The sequence below is a fragment of the Chenopodium quinoa genome, unplaced genomic scaffold (assembly GCF_001683475.1).
Source record: "Chenopodium quinoa cultivar QQ74 unplaced genomic scaffold, ASM168347v1, whole genome shotgun sequence".
NCBI lineage: Eukaryota > Viridiplantae > Streptophyta > Magnoliopsida > Caryophyllales > Amaranthaceae > Chenopodium > Chenopodium quinoa.
The window spans coordinates 1,029,918-1,036,638 of NW_018742770.1; the positions used below are offsets into that span (position 1 = coordinate 1,029,918).

At 37.5% G+C, this 6,721-nt stretch overlaps 1 long non-coding RNA gene across 1 annotated transcript; it reads left to right on the top strand.

Moving 5' to 3' along the window:
- The first annotated feature begins 264 nt into the window (after window positions 1–264).
- On the top strand, window positions 265–5,736 carry LOC110724581. Its single transcript, XR_002512012.1, has 3 exons — window positions 265–538; window positions 5,292–5,354; window positions 5,431–5,736. It is a non-coding gene; the product is annotated as an uncharacterized LOC110724581 (long non-coding RNA).
- The last annotated feature ends 985 nt before the right edge of the window (window positions 5,737–6,721 follow it).

Below are 6,721 nucleotides of genomic sequence, written 5' to 3' on the forward strand. Positions count from 1 at the left end.
TTAAAAATAAAAACTTGAGGTGGTAATGACTAAAACGTGAACAATAATTGATGGTATTTTTCAAATTTTTAAAAAAGAAAAGGAGACAAAAACTGACCCATGAACAGAAAACTAAACAAGGGTGTTTTAAAAAAAAAAAAAAGAAAACTAAACAAGGGGATTAAGAAATCAAGAACATATAAACACGGGAATTAAAAAAAAAAGAACAAAACACAGAGCTGGCCCCCATTCATCTTTATGATGAACGTGCCTTGTTTATCGCGTGGCGCAATTGTAAATAACCCGAACAGTGAAACGTCATATTAAGCTATCCGATAGACAAATTATCGTACAAGCTGGCATCAAAATTTGAAGTAAGTTACAGAAAAGTTGGATGGCGTTAGATTCTAACTACCTTCCGTTAAATACATTATTTAAATAGGGTATTACATTTGATCAGTTGTTGAAGTGTAGTAATAGGGTCGCCGCTATAAGGGTGGGAGACGGAGCTACTACTGGGAGTCTACGAACACCGTTGAAGGCTGTGCTTGATAACCTGGTAAGCTGATCCGTAGTTTCATTCTAGTTGAATGCTTTGTTTGTATGTACTATTATGCTTTATTACTTCATTAGCGGATGCGGATTTTTGTTTACTGTCTATTATTATCAAATCATGAAGAACTGTTATATTATTATTGCGAATTTCGATTCCAAATGTTTTGTGTGAATTTGATTAAATTTAATTAGACGGAATATGATTTACATTAAGGATTGTATATTGTTTTGTGTGAAGAACTGTGTTAATTGTATATTGTTGATATTGCTTAATTGTTTTGAAATTCATGATAGATCATGGTTAGTAGTTTATCAAGGATAGAGTAAGATACTCCATGAAGCTACCCTGACTTAAGCTTAGTGTATTTGAATTGTGTTGATTTACTAGCATCGCAAAAATGGTGATTTTGTAATATAAACACAGTGAATCAGCGCACATACCTAGTGAATTAGCAATATTAGTATTTGATGATGAATAATATCGCTAAGGTGGCAGTAGGATCGTATTAGTATGTAATTTGGTGTTGTTATTTTGTTTACTGAATGCATTTGATGTAATGTGTACACAGACCAATATTTGTTGGTATAATGGAGGAATTTGCACTTTCACCAGTTACTGGTTCTGGTAATGATATTGGTTTGTAAGATATGGGGAGTGGTGTTAGATGCCAAGGTATGGCAAATGATAAGGAGATTGAGGTGATTGACCCCCCGTCTTTAGATGGTCGTGGTGACAGGCTAAAGTCGTATCACCTAATCAAAAGAATTACCTAAGTCCTCTAACTAAAGTAGATAGGGAAATAGACAGGAAAACAAGTCTTTCTATTCCTAAATAATTAAAATAACCTAAACTATTAAGTAACCAATTTGTTTTTATGAGAATTAAACTAAGGAAAATAAATAAACCAAAGCAAATTAAACTAGGGAGAAATCAATAAATCAAAGTCTAGGGTATAGGTTCACCAATAAATAATATTCCAGGGTAAAACACAATAATCAATTATCAATGCATCAATTAATCAGATCATAAAGGGCTTTCGCTACGTATTACAATCACAGAATTAATCTACCGGTATTAAATCGCATCTCTCGAATCTTGACTTAACCATTTATAAATTAACCTGCCTATTGAAACTAAGCCTAAACATCAATTCTCATCTCTCAAATCTCGAATCAATATTGCATAACTCATACAATTAAACCGGGCCTAATCTAATTGCATAACATTAAATCAATCAATAGGAAATCAACCAAAGCATTAATAATCAACAATAGTAAATTACCCCTTCATATTATTTACGGATCCCCTCAAACCTAGAAATAAAACTACTCACACATATTTAAATCTAAACTAAAAAAAGCAAATAAACAAGACATAATTAATCAAAGCAATTAATTACTGAAAATAAAAGGGAAGAAATCGTTACCAAAATAAACGGAAATGATGAATTGCATAAACTAAAAGTGTAGAGAGAGAAAGAACAAGAGTATTAACCAAAAGCTTAAAACTAAAATCTGAAAATTAACTAATGAAAGACGTAATCGTATCTAACTTAACAAATCATATTTGTACTTAAGCTAGAAATCCTAAACTTAAATGAAGATTAAAATCGCAAAACACCCCTCAAAAACACGTGCCCGGTCGGGCGGATGATCGCCCGGCCGGGCCCGCCTCAGGGCGAGGACACTTCTCTTCCTTCTGCCTCACCCGGCCGGGCGCGCCCAGGGCGAGGGCACTCCCCGGTCGGGCAAGCTCTCGGGCAAGGAAGTTTCTTCGATTGGGCCACTCTCTTAGCCTAATCCGGATGTCCTCTTTGGGGCCTTGAAGCTCGGTCCATTGCCTCGAACTCTTCTTTTTTCACCGAGCCCTTAATCACCGGTTTGATTGCTCCAATGCGGCCTTGGGCTTCGGAATGTGGTCATATGAATGCGATCCTACTCCAATGCTCATAGTGGCTCAAATAAGTCCGGGAAAATGCTCCAAATTCGCAATTTCCTATAAAACAATACCAAAACTACGAAAACACTAGAAAACGCATATTAGTAATAGAAGTGACTCTAAAGATCCAAGAATACTCCCAAATATGACCAAGGGACGGGGGTAAAACACTATATAAAATGAACATATCACATGGTCACATTGTTCCATTTGTAGATGGGGAGACCTTCCAACCTACTGACCAAGGGTTGCAATATGTTTCTCCTATAAAAACTTTTGAGACAGTTGAGACAGTCGTGGCAAGTAACCACATTAGCGTAGTCGGTTATGTGGAACCACCTAGGGTAGGAATGGTATTTAAGAGTTGGCAAGATGTTGAATCTTATTATAAAGAATATGTAGAGCAAAAGGGTTTTGGAGTTAGTAGGGTGCAAGGTGTATATTCTAAGGGTGAGGGTAGAGATCGAATATCGACAATATGGAGGTGTGAGTGCTATGGGAGACCCGATATGAGGGCTCAAAGGGAAGCCAAGAAGAGGGCGAAGGCGATGGACATTTCTGGTTCTGACGGAGTTATTGATGGGACGGTTGTTGAGGATGAGCTTGGTCGAAGTAAGAGACGCTCAAAGAAATGTGAATGTCAGGCTAAGATTCATACAAGTGTCAATCGTGAGGGCCAATGGGTTATAAAGGGTGTGGAATTGGAGCATTCAAACCACACACCCACCCTCGGTGGTGCAAAGCTTGTGAAAGAGTACAGGATGAAAAACTTTAACTCAAGAGTGAGGAAGAAGTTATTCAATTATTTCGACGAAGGGGTTCTTGTTTCACAAATCCATGGATGCTTGAGTACCGAGATGGTAGGGGTGGAATATTTGCCTTTTACTGTAAAAGATCTTCAACACGAGGTATATAAAAGCCAAAGGTTGAAAATGGAGGATGGTGATTCCATTGCAATGATGAACTACTTTCAGCAAATTTAAGCTGGGAACCAGAATTTCTATCATGCACAACGGTTGGATGAGCAAGGAAGGTTGAAAGATGTGTTGTGGGTCGATGCACGAAGCCAGGCAGCGTATGAAGAATTTGGTGACGTTGTTTGATTTGATGCGACGTATCTGACAAATGACTACGATCTTCCTTTTGTGAATTTCTTGGGGGTTAATCATCACGGACAATCAATATTATTGGGTTGTGCGTTGGTATCTCACGAGATCTCTGATACGTTCTGGTGGATTTTTAAGCAATGGTTGGAATGAATGAATGACAAGGCACAAAAAGCAATACTCACAGATCAGGCGGCTGCCATGAGAAAGCCACTTGTGGTAATTATGCCATCCACTCGCCATCGCTGGTGTATATGGCACATAATGAGAAAGATACCAGAGAAACTTAGTAAATGCGAAGGGTATGATTTTAATTAAATATACCAATCTATGTATTTAGTTTTTGTATCCACTGTGTATATTGTGAGTTACAAGATACGAGTAAGCATTGGTTTTTATTTTGTGGTGTTTGTTTTAGGTATCAACAATTGAAAGCTGTGTTGAAGGGCGTTGTGTACGATAGTCAAACAATACTAGAGTTTGAGAATCGCTGGAATGCTTTAACTTTAAGTTGGAAGAAAATGATTGGCTAGAAGGGTTGTATAATGAAAGGCATATGTGGGTGCCTGCCTTCATAAAGGACTACTTTTGGGCTGGGATGAAGACAACACGGCGTGTTAAAAGTATCAATAGCTTTTTTGATGGATTTGTCACAAGGAACACCAAGTTGTTTGAATTTCCACAAAAGTATGCAAAAGCAATGGACAAGCGAGTCAGAGACGAGACTAAAGCGGATGCAAAGTGCTCCAAGTATATAAAGAGACTTGTCAGCGGGTTCAAGGTTGAAAAGCTTTTTCAGAAATTGTACACCGACACCAAATTTCAGGAAGTCCAGAAAGAGTGTACAAAAATGATGTATTGCTATCCAAGGGAGGAGAATATAATAGCTGATAATTTAGTTCAACACCTTATTGAATATCGGGTGTGGATAGTACCTGAAGGAAAAAGTGAGGAAGTTTTGACTGATTGGCGGAGGTTTGTTAGTGCCACATTCAACACTGAAACAAAAGTGGTTTGTTGTGACTACCGCAAATTTCAGACACACGGAATTATGTGCAAGCATAGCATTAGGATTCTTGATATTAATCTAGTAGTTAATATTCCCCAACACTAAATTGTGCGTAGGTGGAGAAAAGACATACTAAGGAAGCACACTAGGGTCTAAGTTTCTTACCATGATCGTAACAAAACAAGCGAGGGAAAAAGGTTTAACATGATGATGCATGCTTTTGAGTCGGTGTGTGACGAGGCTCCAATGGTTAACGATGAAACGGTTGATATGGTGATTACTTGTTTAGAGAAACTTAAGGCTGAAGTCAGTCTTTGCAATAAGCAAAAATTAGAGCAAATAATCAAAGTAACTTATCCCGGTGATCCTTCTCCAGCTGTACATTAGAGCTCTGGTTCTATTGGCACGAATTCTACCGTTCAAAATCCATTTGAGAACTCGCCTGTATTTGCATCTGGTGCTGAAAGGGAAGGTACCAATGGTTTAGTTTGCAATGTTAAAGATCCTGTTACAAAGAAGAGAGATCGGGGCAGGCCTAAGGGTTCCAGAAATAAGTCACTAGCTGAAATTGGGTATAAGAAGCCAACAAAGAAGAATGCAAAGGTTACCGGGGTCAATTCCATATATAGTTCATTGCTTGTTCTTTACTATAATTTTGTGATCTTATATTGGTAATCTAACCTGTATCTAGTACAATATGCAGAAGAATGGTACGACGACATGCACCCAAGTTCTTGAAGATCTGCAGCAACCTAGGAAGATTGTTGTAAGTTTTCACTTGTAAATTGATTGTTTTGGTTTAAAACACTGGATCTATTCTTTTATGTGGTCTGATGTTGCAGATAAGGCACAAGGTTGCAACACAAAATCAACCTGTACTTGGAGCGACTGATTTGGATTTTGTTGCTAAGGATGATGTGCTTGTTGTTGGTTAACAAAGTGGTATATAAGACATTATGTTAGATTGAGGTTGCATAGGCATGCATTATAAGGAAGGACAAGAGTAGTTGGTGTTAAGTTTGTTGCCCCCTTATGTTTAAACTTGTTAAGTTGTCTTTTGTTAAGTTGTTGAACATGGATAATAGTTTGTAAGCACTCTGTATTGTGCATTGAAACACATATTGCTAAGTATGTTATGGTTTGCTTTATTTGGTTGTTTTGCATAAGCTACTAGTTTTGTGTATTTCAGTAATGAGAGTGTTAGACTTGGGTTTTATGTTTTTGGGCCGTGACTCAATGGGATGTGGATGTATATGTGCAGTCAATTAGTGAGATGTTGATGGCTAAATTGGTGGCATTGCTGCAATCATTTCCATTTTATCAAACAAGTGTTTTTGTTCTTGAGAGATAACTTATATCAATGTTTTCTAGTGCTCCATCAATACAAACCCAAACTGCACATAACGAAGACTAATAAAATTAGATTAGATTTTTCAAAATACTGGATGAGAGCCGTGGTTCTAGGCTAGCCCATTTACACCAAAGGACCACATTATACCACTGGCTAGCTGGGCCTAAATATCATATATTGATAATTTCAACTACTTACTAAGTATCTCTTAATATTTAAGGCCCATATTAATGAACCAAATACATCACCATTACAATTGGACCGGATTACAATGGGCCCAATTACTAGTTATCCAAAATATATCATCAAAAGTCTAATACAAAAATGACTAATACAAAAATGACTCATACAATTGATTTAATTACTTTCTACTTCTACGACAAAGTTAACTAATACAAAATGCTCACCCACTAAGTCCAACTCCAAGGAACGCTCATATTATTGACCGAGCTTGTTTGTGATTTGACCCTTTATCCCCAAATTCTTAACATCACTTGACTCGCTTGTAACACATTCATTAGCTCGACTAACATCCTTGCTTCGCATAACAGTTTCCATAAACCAAGGGTTGTGCCACCCACCTAGGCGTATTTTGGTGATTTTTCCCTTAGCCTTTTTCATGATTTTCTTAAGGCCGAAAAACCTTTTCCTTTCTTTTTTACTGTCTGGTGAAGCTGGCAAAACATTTAAATTGATACCAAGATCATGAGTACCTATAGGCATTTTGTGGCTAAAAATCCCTTCCCTCCCTTCACCCAGTCTGGTTGGAGACAAGATCTGCG